Source organism: Pan paniscus, chromosome 8 (genome assembly GCF_029289425.2).
Source record: "Pan paniscus chromosome 8, NHGRI_mPanPan1-v2.0_pri, whole genome shotgun sequence".
Lineage (NCBI taxonomy): Eukaryota > Metazoa > Chordata > Mammalia > Primates > Hominidae > Pan > Pan paniscus.
In genome coordinates this window covers 62,487,697-62,502,515 of record NC_073257.2, presented here as the reverse complement: position 1 = coordinate 62,502,515, position 14,819 = coordinate 62,487,697, and the positions used below count along the sequence as shown (strand labels likewise).

At 38.1% G+C, this 14,819-nt stretch overlaps 1 pseudogene; it reads left to right on the top strand.

Moving 5' to 3' along the window:
• The first annotated feature begins 8,365 nt into the window (after positions 1-8,365).
• Positions 8,366-14,819, top strand: part of LOC129393132 (ribosome biogenesis protein BMS1 homolog) — a 37,138-nt pseudogene continuing 30,684 nt past the window's right edge.

The following is a 14,819-nucleotide window of genomic DNA, read 5'->3' as shown; positions in this document are numbered from 1 at the left end:
TAATTGCATTTACAATTCTTTAAGTTAACTACAAGCTCCCAGACTGCAAAGCAAATTTCCAAACCCCAGGTCATACTTTTGTATGTATGTAAAAGCTTTAGCATTTTAGGGAAAAAAATCAATCTGTATTTCAAAAGTAAACTTTGAGGTTTGAAAATAATAACAATATTAATAATGGTAGTATTAACATCTATTATGTATAACTTAATCTCAACATAATTTATTGAATTAGAATGAACCTGGAACACTTTTTGATGAATTGGTATCCTAGAGGCTGTTTCCTTGGGCATTAACTGCTGGAGGATTAGGTAATCAGGGATTCCAAGTGTTGTGATCTTTTTTCTAATGATGCCACAGTCTTCAGTGTAAAAGTTCAGAAGCCTAAAAGAACAAGTGATCCTGAAAGTAGCTGATTCCAGACGAGAAAATTATATTAGAACTCATGATATGGTTTTTTAAAGTATTTGTTATTACTCAGAAGGGTTCATGAATCAGTTTCCACTACCTCTATTCCTTCTATTGAAGCTTTCCTCAAATCTACTTGTGATTCCTGATAGCTCACTGGCAACTGTACCAAGGTGGCCACTGTATCATCTACTGATCCTTCTGCACCTAGCACTCTTGGCTCCAGATAACGCACAGAAACCTATTTTCTCACCAGCTGTCATTCCTTCTAGGGCATGCAGTTCTATGTTCGCAGTTCATGTGTAAAAATAAAACCAAATTCCTGGATTATCAATGTCAGTTCTTTACCTGTGCATAAAAGAATATCATGAAGTAATTGAACTTATCTGTTGATATAAAAACACAGATCCAATTCGTGTCTGTGGATGCTGCAGGGACTGGCTCACTGGAGCCAAACCATGTGGTGGAAACTCCTGAAATTGGTGGAAAAAGTGGAATATGGCAGATTGGGTAGGTAGGAGAACAATTTTGGAGATTTTGTTTCTCATGTTAAAGTGTCTGCATTTTATTTGCTGTACCCTGCCTACTCTGGTTTTAAGGATTTTTTGACTTCTTCGAAAAGCACTGAATAATCTCTTTTCCAGGTCTAGATTTTTTGATGAGTACTGTGTAAAATTGTCAATATTCAATGGATTATTTAATAATAAATTAAGAATTACACTCATAAAAGTATTGTCTAATGAAAGGTAATGTAGACAAACGAACACTTTTTTAAAAAAAGAGGTGGAACAAAAGGTGGTAGATTACATGTAAATTAGGTTGGAAAGTGATACAAATGACTTGTAAATAACCACTGAAGCACAAGGGAACCACTTCTTTATCAGTTCCTTTCTAACTTCTGAAGATGTACTGCTGGTAAAACACATGTATGGTTGGCATTTCTTTTATTTTCTTTCTCTTTTTTACTAGTTGGGCAAAAAAATTTCCTAGGCAGGTAGCTAACTATGAAATTGTTTCCTGTGCTAATTCTGAACAAAAAGACCAAGAATGAATTTACTTATGAATGTCCTTTTCTAATGTGCCCTCTTATGCTTCTCCTCCAATGTAAGCAAGTTTACTGTCTTTTTCTAAGATTAGCGCATGGATTCTATCTTTAGCCAAAAGGTTTCATCACTAGATGAACTTCTCATGTGTTTAGTTCTTCCAAATGATGCTCTTGCTTCCTGGGTATCCAACCTGACTTGCTGGTTTATATTGGCTTCCAAAATTTTAGAGTGATAGGGTATCGGAGAGGGAAATTTGCACATTCCTTATGCAATTTATTAGTATGCATTCAGCTGTAACTCAGAAAATATTCCTGATCAACATCCATCCAAACACTAAAGACATTTATAACCTCACATAGCAGTAAGTCTTGAAGTGATAAATTCAGGTTTGGTGCAGCCACTCAGTGGCTCTTCTTAATACATTGACTTAATTCTTAGGCTTATCCTCTTAGCTAAAAGATCGCTACCTCAAGTCTACATATAATTGAATGCAGCAGCAAAATGGGAGGAGAGAGTTCTCTTTATAATCCCCTTTTAGAAGGTGGAAAATAGTAAGAACACAAGTTGAATTTTCCTTCTATTTCTTTGTTCAGAACTGTGCCACACAGCTACTCTTACCTGCAAGGGAGGCTGGAAAAAAGAATATTTAGTATTTTGTGCTTCTAGAGAGTGAGGCAAGTTCTGATAGTAAGAAAGAAGAGATAGCCAAAGTAGCTGTCATAAAATTATGTTAGTCAAGACAGATTAGTTATGCTACAACATTAGAGATTTATTTCTTGATCTCATGACCTGTCCATTGGGGTTAGCTGAAGGATCTGTTCCACATCTCATTTGAGTTCACAGGCTGACAGAGACTTCCATTCTAAACATTCTTCCATTGTGAGGGAACAGGAACAGGTACTTCCATGATTAGGGGGAAGGGACAGGGAAAATCATGCAATAGTTCGTGAAGCTTCCACATTACTGTGCATTTTTCACTGGGCAGGTGACAGAACCAGGATATTTGCAAGCAGCCCCGAAGGTTACCACAGTGGGCAAGCAATATCTGCATATCCAAATTAACTGCTCTTTGAAATAATTAGAACTCGTTTTACTCTAGAAAATGTATTTTGGAAAAGAACACACATTGGAATAATGATGAAAAAATTGCTTTCTGTATTGCAAAATGTATACGTTCCTTTAACAGATTTATATCAAGCACCTATATACTTTATGGCAGAAATTATGCTAAATCCTAAGAATGAAACAATAATGAAGGCAAAGCTATTCCCTGCCAAAAGGAACTTAGCGTTTAACGAACAAAGCAAACGGATGAAAAGGTAATTACTGTACAGAGTGACCCATATTGTTATTGTTCAGGGAATTAGAGAGGGCACCTAATATGGTCTTGGTGATGTTTCAGTAAGTTTCCTGGAAGAAATAACATATAAGCTAAGACTTAAAAGCTATGTAGAAATTAGCTAGAAGAAAGGCAATGGTGTGTGCATGTATGTGTGTATTAGTGTGTGTTTGTGTTTGTGTACTGGGCAAATAGACTATTCCATGTAGAGGGAATATTGAGTACTTTATCAAGACTATAGTTAGAGTATAAGGAAAGAGTTGACAGTGAGGCAGCACCAAACTTTACCTTCATAAATAGCAATTTGGTTTTACACTTGTATTAACATTTTTCCCCCTTGAGACTCTTCCCCTATAACATCAATGTCCTTGAATGTATTTGCCATTTGCTCTAATAATAAAATACACTTTCTATAACCAAAAACTTACCTTGACTCGCAGTTTCCAGTACCACTTAGTGTCATGCTTCTGTCTTCAGGGCTATAACCCTGTCCATAGACAAACCCATGGAATTGAATTTATTAAGAGACTTCTTTTGCTTATGTCAATTTCATATTTCCAAATCTATGATTTCTTTTGTTTTTTGTTCGTTTGTTTGTTGTACCTGCTAAAATGGCAAGTATAGCCAATGAAGACCATTCTCTCCCTTTAGATAGGGTTCAGAGTTCCAGCCTTACAAGTTCATAAATACTTGTGAATGCTAAAAATTTGAGCCACCCACATAAAATTGAAAGCATCTTGGCCTGCATACTGCCAAGTTATCAGGGACCCAGCTTCGGTTAGTCCTATTTCTGGATTTTTTTTACCATAATGAAAAATTAGAAGCCTAGGGGTATGGGGACAATACTAGCTAGAGGAGAATAGAAGATCTACTATCCCTGTCTGAAATCAGGTATCTGGAAACATTGACTTGATCATTTTCTCTGTCTCATTGTATTTTTCATATTCAGTATAAAAGATTTACCCTTTTTTTCCAGACCAAAATAAGCTAAACGGACAAAAGAACTTAATAATCCAGCAATTGCAAGCTTAGGACAAAGTCCAACCATATCCCCTAAATGGCCAAGGGACAGTGATGATAACATGGAGAAAGACACCCTTAGGTGGAATTTCAAGAAACTAGTATCTGTGATTTTATAAAGTTGATTCCACTATTATGAGGAGAATACAACCTCTGGAAGGCTTTCCTACACTGTGGACTGTATTGTGCTGACTTGTTGCCTGTCTCTTCTCAGTTTCTCTTAATGTCAATAATCCACGAATGCAAGAAATCTCACAGGGACTGGAACTTCATTTATAACCGAGGAACATAAATAGGAAGTTGTATAAAGAAAAGAAAGAACTCTACACACTGCTTTAAATGTGTCCCAGAGATTCTGGTATGTTGTGTCTTTGTTCTCATTGGTTTCAAAGAATGTCTTTATTTCTGCCTTCATTTTGTTATGTACCCAGTAGTCATTCAGGAGCAGGTTGTTCAGTTTCCATGTAGTTGAGCGGTTTTGAAATTTATAGCACTAAATGCCCACAAGAGAAAGCAGGAAAGATCTAAAATTGACACCCTGACATCACAATTAAAAGAACTAGAGAAGCAAGAGCAAACACATTCAAAAGCTAGCAGAAGGCAAGAAATAACTAAGATCAGAGCAGAGCTGAAGGAAATAGAGACACAAAAAACCCTTCAAAAAATCAATGAATCCAGGAGCTGGTTTTCTGAAAAGATCAACAAAATTGATAGATCGCTAGCAAGACTAATAAAGAAGAAAAGAGAGAAGAATCAACTACATGCAATAAAAAAATGATAAAGGGGATATCACCACCAATCCCAAAGAAGCACAAACTACCATCAGAGAATACTATAAACACCTCTACGCAAATAAACTAGAAAATCTAGAAGAAATGGATAAATTCCTGGACACATACACTCTCCCAAGACTAAACCTGGAAGAAGATGAATCCCTGAATAGACCAATAACAGGCTCTGAAATTGAGGCAAAAATTAATAGCTTACCAACCAAAAAAAGTCCAGGACAAGACAGATTCACAGCCGAATTCTACCAGAGGTACAAGGAGGAGCTGGTCCCATTCCTTCTGAAACTATTCCAATCAATAGAAAAAGAGGGAATCCTCCGTAACTCATTTTATGAGGCCAGCATCATCCTGATACCAAAGCCTGGCAGAGACACAACAAAAAAAGACAATTTTTGACCAATATCCTTGATGAACATCGATGCAAAAATCCTCAATAAAATACTGGCAAACCAAATCCAGCAGCACATCAAAAAGCTTATCCACCATGATCAAGTGGGCTTCATCCCTGGGATGCAAGGCTGGTTCAACATATGCAAATCAATAAATGTAATCCAGCATATAAACAGAACCAAAGACAAAAACCACATGATTATCTCAATAGATGCAGAAAAGGCCTCTGACAAAATTCAACAACGCTTCATGCTAAAAACTCTCAATAAATTATGTATTGATGGGACATATCTCCAAATCATAAGAGCTATTTATGATAAACCCACAGCCTATACTGAATGGGCAAAGACTGGAAACATTCCCTTTGAAAACTGGCACAAAACAGGGATGCCCTCTCTCACCACACCTGTTCAACATAGAGTTGGAAGTTCTGGCCAGGGCAATCAGGCAGGAGAAGGAAATAAAGGGTATGCAATTAGGAAAAGAGGAAGTCAAATTGTCCCTGTTTGCAGATGACATGATTGTATATCTAGAAACCCCATCATCTCAGCTCAAAATCTCCTTAAGCTGATAGGCAACTTCAGCAAAGTCTCAGGATACAAAATCAATGTGCAAAAATCACAAGCATTCTTATACACCAATAACAAACAGAGAGCCAAATCAGGAGTGAACTCCCATTCACAATTGCTTCAAAGAGAATAAAATACCTAGGAATCCAACTTACAAGGGACACGAAGGACCTCTTCAAGGAGAACTACAAACCACTGCTCAATGAAATAAAAGAGGATACAAACAAATGGAAGAACATTCCATGCTCATGAGTAGGAAGAATCAATATCGTGAAAATGGCCATACTGCCCAAGGTAATTTATAGATTCAATGCCATCCCCATCAAGCTACCAATTACTTTCTTCACAGAATTGGAAAAAACTACTTTAAAGTTCATGTGGAACTAGAAAAGAGCCCACATTGTGAGGACAATCCTAAGCCAAAAGAACAAAGCTGGAGGCATCACACTACCTGACTTCAAACTATACTACAAAGCTACAGTAACCAAAACAGCATGGTACTGGTACCAAAACAGAGATATAGACCAATGGAACAGAACAGAGCCCTCAGAAATAATACCACACATCTACAACCATCTGATCTTTGACAAACCTGACAAAAACAAGAAATGGGGAAAGGATTCCCTATTTAATAAATGGTGCTGGGAAAACAGGCTAGCTATATGGAGAAAGTTGAAATTGGATCCCTTCCTTACACCTTATACAAAAATTAATTCAAGATGGATTAAAGACTTAAATATTAGACCTAAAATCATAAAAACCCTAGAAGAAAACCTAAGAAATACCATTCAGGACATAGGCGTGGGCAAGGACTTCATGTCTAAAACACCAAAAGCAATGGCAACAGAAACCAAAATTGACAAATGGGATCCAATTAAACTACAGAGCTTCTGCACAGCAAAGGAAACTACCATCAGAGTGAACAGGCGACCTATAGAATGGAAGAAAATTTTTGCAATCTACTCATCTGACAAAGGGCTAATATCCAGAATCTACAAAGAACTCAAACAAATTTACAAGAAAAAAAAACCCATCAACAAGTGGGTGAAGGATATGAACAGACACTTCTCAAAAGAAGACATTTATGCAGCCAAAAGACACATGAAAAAATGCTTGTCATCCCTGACCATCAGAGAAATGCAAATCAAAACCACAATGAGATACCATCTCACACCAGTTAGAATGGCGGTCATTAAAAAGTCAGGAAACAACAGGTGCTGGAGAGGATGTGGAGAAATAGGAACACTTTTACACTGTTGGTGGGACTGTAAACTAATTCAACCATTGTGGAAGACAGTTTGGAGACTCCTCAAGGATCTAGAACTAGAAATACCATTTGACCCAGCCATCCCATTACTGGGTATATACCCAAAGGATTATAAATCATGCTGCTATAAAGGCACATGCACACATGTGTTTATTGCAGCACTATTCACAATAGCAGAGACTTGGAATCAACCCAAATGTCCAACAATGATAGACTGGATTAAGAAAATGTGGCACATATACACCATGGAATACTATGCAGCCATAAAAAATGATGAGTTCATGTCCTTTGTAGGGACATGGATGAAGCTGGAAACCATCATTCTCAGCAAACTATTGCAAGAACAAAAAACCAGACACTACATGTTCTCACTCATAGGTGGGAATTGAACAGTGAGAACACTTGGACACAGGAAGAGGAACATCGCACACCTTGGCCTGTTGTGGGGTGGGGAGAGGGGGGAGGGAAAGCATTAGGAGATATACCCAATGTAAATGAGGAGTTAATGGGTGCAGCACACAAACATGGCACATGTATACATATGTAATAAACCTGCACATTGTGCACATGTATCTTAGAACTTAAAGTACAATAATAAAAAAGAAAAAAAAAGAAAAGAAAGAACTTGGGCTTTGAAGTCTTGTCAATTTAAGATTACTTAATTTCCTTGGTTTATGAAATAATAATAGTAATAATGACCTTCTATCATTGCTATGAGGTTTAGTTAATGTTTATGAGAGGGTATTTTGGAAACTAACTGGTTCAAATCCTAGTTTCACCATTTAACCAATATCAGACTGTGAGTAAATTACTCAGTTTTGTAAAGCCTTTGTTTCTTCCTCTCAGTTGCTTAGTATACAAAAAGCGAACAATAATAGTACTTACCTTTTTAGGTTGTGAGATTAAAATAAGGTACAGTTCTTGGCACAGTGCCTGGTGTATGTATGCTCTTAATTTACTTAGCTGTTAATTTAGTTAGATGTTACTGAGTATTATATGAGATATTGCATGTAAGTATCTGGAAAACTGTAGGAACTAAAAAGTTCTACCATTGAGACTGGAATCATGGTTAGCCACAATGACTATGCTTTCCCTGATCTTTTTCAAAGTTGTGCTTTGGCATCCCTGATATTAGTGTAGGAAGAGTTAGAATGAGGAGAGAAATTAGTAGAATGGTCTAGACTAAGAGGTAATGAAGTCAGAACAAGAACAATGGCTTTAGGAACAGGCCAGAAAGGTGTGGGTGTATAAAACTCTAGAGTTACAATGGACACAATATACTCATTGACTGGATAAGGTAGGGAGAAGACAGTTACAACAACCCAAACTCTAAAACATTTGGGTTATAGTAATGCTATAAACAAGAGCCAAGGTAAAAGGAAACAGATTTCAGAGAGATGATGGTAAATCTAGTTTTGGATGTCTGAGACTTTGACAAGATATATCAAAGTCCAGCACACAGTGGGAAATGTGGAGTAGAGACACTGGAGAGAAAGTAGGGCAACAGATCAGATATATGGGAAGCATCAAACTTCAAACTGATGGTTGAAATCAAGAAAGTTGATGACTTTGCAAAAGGGAGGGCATATAAGAAAGAGAAAAGAGATTCAGATGACAGGCCCTTTGGAACCACTTACTTTAAGGAAGATGAACAGAAGCAGGGCCAGAAAGTAATATTACTAAGAAGAAACAATTAGAAGAGTTAGGAGAAGGGGCAGTGTATTAGTCTGTTTTCACGATGCTGATAAAGACATACCCAAGACTGGGCAATTTACAAAAGAAAGAGGTTTAATGGACTTACAGTTCCACGTGGCTGGGGAAGCCTCATAATCATGGTGGAAGGCAGGGAGGAGCAAGTCACATCTTATGTGGATGGCAGCAGGCAAAGAGAGAGAGCTTGTGCAGGGAAACTCCCATTTTTAAAACCATCAGATCTTGTGAGACTTAGTCACTAACATGAGAACAGCGTGGGAAAGACTGGACCCCATGATTCAATTATCTTTCACTGGGTCCCTCCCACAACACGTGGGATTTATGGGGGTTACAAGGTGAGATTTGGCTGGGGACACAGAGCCAAACTATATCAGGAAGAAAGAACTCCAAGCAGGTCAATTATATCAAACATTGTAGAGAAGCTTAAAGGGATAAGGACTGAATTAAGCCTTTGAAACTTGACAGCAATTTCATAAGAGTGGAAGGGGATTATAAGGAGTTGTGGAGTTTTATTAGGTTGACTGGCTGTGAAAGAGACCATTAGACTCCACACCACAATCTGCTCTCCCATTCTTCCACAGTGATAGTTTTAACTGGTCATGGGTTAGGACTGTATTTCCCAGCCTTTGTATAGCCCAGGGCTACCTCTAGAAGCCAGTTGTAGCCGTATAGCTAAGTTCTGTTCAATGAGATGAGAGAAGTGATGTGTTCTACTTTCCTCTTGTACCCTCAAAAGTAATGGGCATACACTCCTGATATGGTTTGGATCTGTGTCCCCACAAAATCTCATGATGAATTGTAATCCCCAATGTTGGAGGTGGGGCCTGGTGGGAGGTGATTGGATCATGGGAGCAGTTTCTCATGAATGGTTTAGCACCATTCTCTAGGCACTGTTCTCATGATAGTGAGTGAATTCTGGAGAGATATGGTTGTTTAAAAGTGTCTAGCACCTCCCCACTCATGCTCTCTCTTGCTCCTGCTCCCATCATGTGAGATATCTTGCTCCCCTTTGCCTTCAGCCATGGTTGTAAGTTATTGGAGGCCTCCCCAGAAGTCAAGCAAGCAGATGTAGCACGATGCTTTCTGTACAGCCTGCAGAACTGAGAGCCAATTAGACTTCTTTTCTTTTTAAGTTACCCAGTCTCAGGTATTTATTTATTTATTTATGAGATGGAATTTTGCTCTTGTTGCCCAGGCTGGAATGTAATGGCATGATCTCGGCTCACTGCAACCTCTGCCTCCCAGGTTCAAGCAATTCTTCTATCTCAGCCTCCCAAGTAGCTGGAGCTACAGGCACACGCCACCATGCCTGGCTAATTTTTGTATTTTTTTTTAGTAGAGATGGGGTTTTACCATATTGGTCAGGCTGGCCTCAACCTCCTGACATCAGATGATCCACCCTCCTGGGCCTCCCAAAGTGTTAGGATTACAGGTGTGAGCCACCACGCCCTGCCCAGGTATTTCTTTATAGCAATGCAAGAATGGACAAATACAACTCCCTTGCCCTAATTTCCTTCTTAATAGATGTGTGGCAAACATGATGGCAAAAGCCCAGAGATGGAAACTTCATGTTGTAGATGGCAATAATATAAAGGATCCCAGGGTCCTTAATAGTAGAGTGCTGTTAAATCATCCCTAAAGTGCTTATTCTCAGATGATTAACTGAAAGGAAAATAAACTTCTATCTCATTTTTCACTGTATCATCTCATTGTTAAAGCATCTGGAACCTGGATTCTAAATAACATACCTGTTACAGCCCTATGAAGGCTACCATTTATATACTTTTTCTACTGTGGTTAGGACAAATGTCAACATATTTGTATACAATCAGAAAGCAGGTCTTTACTAGTTGACCTGTGGAAAATGGTATGGTGGCCTCTTTGTTTTTTTGACTCTCTGAGTTGTTATGGGTTGAAATGTGTATCCCCAAAATGATATGTTGAAGACCTAACCCTCAGTATCTCAGAATGCAACCTTATTTGGAAATAAAATCATTGCAGATGTGATTAATTAAGATGACATCATACTGGAGTAAAGTGGGTCCATAATCCAATATGACTGGTGTTTTTATAAAAAAGAATGTCACATGGAGAGACACATACAGGAAGAATGAAATGTGAACAGGAAGGCAGAGATCAAAGTGATGCCTCTACAAGCAAATGATTGCCAAAGATTGCCAGCAATCACCAGAAGCTAGGAGGCTGACATGGAACAGATTCTTTTTTATAGCCCTCAGAAGGAACCAGCACTGTTGACACTTTGATCTCGAACTTCTAGCCTCCAGAATCATGAGACAATTCTGTTGTTTAGGCCACCCCATCTGTGTTACTTTGCTATGGCAGGGTCTGGAAATAAATACACTGGTCAATAGATAAATGTCTTCCCCTTTAGTCACCTACTAAAAGAGATTCTTGGGTGCCTTCCAGTTTAGCGGGCCAGTAATTATGTCTCTTCTTTACTTTCCTGGATAACATAGTCATTTTATGGCAAGTGATCTTGTCTATCATTGGTTGCCTGTGAATGTCATCTATCGTTGTCAAAGACGGTAGTAAATTCCAGAACTAATTTACATACCATTAAATGCCAAATGAATCATCTGGGATGCAGCTCTAACTAAAATTTTACAGAGAATAAATATCCTGCAATTTTGGAAATTGATCTTTTATGGGTTGTGGGTAAGTGTGAATATCTATTATACATATTTACAAGTTGACAGAATCAGGAGAAGTATCATTATGCATGTTTCTTCTCAGTTGCAGTTGAACTGAGTTGGTCTTTTTCCTCTCTAATTTATTATGCAAGTACTATAAGCTCTGCAGCAAATAGGGGAAATGTCAGTGTATAGTCCTTCTTTCTGTTTACATGGAGGCAAAACCAGAAAGGAATTGTGCTGTACTTTTAAAAATATGGTAGGCCTAGGCCAGGCGCGGTGGTTCACGTCTGTAATCCCAGCACTTTGGGAGGCCGAGGCGGGTGGATCATGAGGTCAGGAGATCGAGACCATCCTGGCTAACACGGTGAAACCCCGTCTCTACTAAAACTACAAAAAAATTAGCCGGGCGCGGTGGCAGGCGCCTGTAGTCGCAGCTACTCAGGAGGCTGAGGCAGGAGAATGGCGTGAACCCAGGAGGCGAAGCTTGCAGTGAGCGGAGATAGTGCCACTGCAGTCAGGCCTGGGCGAAAGAGAGAGACTCCGTCTCAAAAAAAAAAAAAAAAAAAAACGGTAGGCCTAGTTTTAAATTAAGGCAGAAGACAGTTGTATTCAGATTGTAGAAAGGCATTGCAGAAAGTAATAACAGTGTTTTCTGTAAGTGATTCATTTCACATTTAAATATGTGAATATGTTCTATTTCAGGAAATGCGTTTATGACTAGAGAATGCTTTACAGACCCTATTGAAGAGAGATCTTCCAATCTTTGGGGGGCTTTTTATTTTCTTTAAACAGTGTCCACCTTTTAGCAGAAAATGTAGTGGGGTCCTGTGGAAATACCATGTTTCCTCCTTGCTGGGGAATATGAAGCCTGCCAAGGGGAACCTGAGGATCCCCTTCCATACATATTACTCTTCCTGTGCCTCTACCATGGGAGGCGCATCGTGAGAATTCCACTGTGATTCTAACCTTAGACTGTCATTGAGTATTCTGAGACCTTAAAAAATCCTTTTATCATGGAAATTTTGAAACATACAAGCAGCTAGAGGGAATAGTCTGATGATACTCCACCTACCCCATTGTCCGACTTCAGAAGGTACCAACATTTTGCTAATGTTGTTTCATCTGTCTCCTCACCATTCTCTGGAATGGAGAGGGAGGTTGAGCTGGAGAGTATTTACCCTGTAAATACCTTGGTATATTTTTCTAACAGATAACGACTTAAAAAAATCTTAACTACAGGGTCATTCTCATGTCTGACAAAGTTAACAATAACCCCCTAACATCATCCAATACCCAGTCTGTGGTCGAATTTCCATGATTATCTAAAAAAATGTCTTTTACACTGGATTTGTTTAACCAGAGTGCAGACAAGTTCCATACATAGCATTTGGTTTGTCTCTTATGTCACTCTTAATATATAACATTTCTCATGATCTCTTCTTTCATGCCTTTGTTTGTTAAGGAAATCCTGTTGTTTATCGAGTAGATTTTCCCATTGCTTCTTCTGACCAATTGTTTATTCATGGTGTATTTTAACTTCTTCTTCTATCCTTGCTGTTTCCTTTACATATTAGCTAGATCTAACAGTTTGATTAGATTCAGGTCAATTTTTTTTCTTTTGGCCAGAATACTCAACCAGTTCTGCCATCGCACACAGGAACAGAAGACAGCAAGAAAAATTCACTTTGACCCCTTATGATTTCATCTCCAATCAGACCAGTCAGCACTCCCCAATTCTCAAGCCCCTACCCACCAAATTATCTTTAAAAACGCTGATTCCTGAATGCTCAGGGAGATTGATTTGAGTCATAATAAAACTCTGGTCTCCTGCACAACTGGTTCTGCATGAATTACTTTTTCTCCACTGCAACTCCCATATCTTGATAAATCTGCTCTGTCTAGGCAGTGGGCAAGGTGAACCCACTGGGCAGTTACAATAATAGTTTTCAATGATCTTTTGTACTTCTATGGTGTCGGTTGTAATGTCTCCAGTTTCATTTCTAATTGAGCTTATCTGGATCTTTTCTCTTCTTCTCTGGGTTAATCTAGCCAATGGTTATTAATTTTGTTTGTTTTTTCAAAGAATCAACTTTTTGTTTTACTGATCTTTTTGTTTGTTTGAATTTCATTTAGTTCTGTTCTGATCTTTGTTATTTCTTTTCTTCTTCTAGCTTTAAGTTTAGTTTGTTCTTGTTTTTCCAGCTCCTTGAGGTGTGATATTCGGTTGTCAATTTGTGCTCTTTCAAACTTTTTGATGAAGGCATTTAGTGCTATCAGCTTTCCTGTTAGCACACTTTTGTTATATCCCAGAGGTTTTGATAGCTTGTGTCATTATTATCCTTCAATTCAAAGAATGTTTAATTCCTATCTTTATTTCACTGTTAACCCAGATATCATTCAGTAGCAGATTATTTAATTTCCATGTATTTGTAGTCTTGAAGGTTTCTTTTGGAATTGATTTCTAATTTTATTCCACTGTGGTCTGAAAAGATACTTGATATGACTTCAATTTAAAAAAAAACTGATTGAGACTTGTTTTGTGAGCTATCATATGGTCTATCTTGAAGAATGTTTCATGTGCTAATGAGAAAAATTTATATTTTGCAGATCTTAGGTAGAATGTTTTGTAAATGTCTGTTAAGTCCATTTGTTCTAGCATGCCATTTAAGTGTGTTGTTTCTCTGTTGACCTTATGTCTCAAAGATCTGTCTAGTGCTATGTCTATCACTACTATTATTTTGCTATCTATCTCATTTCTTATGTGTAGTAGTATTTGTTTTGTGAATCTGGGAGATCCAGTGTTTGGTGCATATAAATTTAGGATTATAATATCTTCTTGTTGAATTGATTATCAATTCATTTGATCATTATATAGTGACCATCTTTATATATATATATTTTACTGTTGTTGCTTTGAAGTCTGTTGTGTTTGATATAAGAATAGCTACTCTGGATGGGGGCAGTGTATCACACCTGTAATCCCAGCACTTTGGGAGGCTGAGGCGGGTAGATCACGAGGTCAGGAGATCCATCCTGGCCAACATGACACACCTGTAGTCCCAGCTACTTGGGAGACTGAGGCAGGAGAATTGCTTGAACCCGTGAGGCGGAGGTTGCAGTGAGCCAAGATCTTGCCACTGCACTCCAGCCTGGCAACAGAGGAAGAATCTGTCTACAAAAAAAAAAAAAAAAAAAGAATAGCTACTTGTGCTCACTTTTGGTTTCCATTTGCATAGAATACCTTTTTCCACCCTTTTTCCTTGAGTTTATATGAATCCTTCTGTGTTAAGTGAGTCTCTTGAAGATAGCAGATATTTGGATTGTAATTTTTTAAAATCCATTCTGCTATTCTGTGTCTTTTAAGTGGAGTGTTTAGGCCATTGACATTCAATGTTAATATTGAGATGTGAACTACTGTTCTCTTCATCATGTTGTTACCTAGATAGCTTAACTCATGTTTTAGCATTTCTTGTAGTGCTGGTTTGGTAGTGACAAATTTTCTCAGCATTTGTTTGTCGGAAAATGACCATTTCTCCTTCATTTATGAAACTTAGTTTTGTGGGATACAAAATTCTTGGCTGACAGTTTTTTCTGTTTAAGGAGGTTGAAGCTGGGACCCCAATCCTTT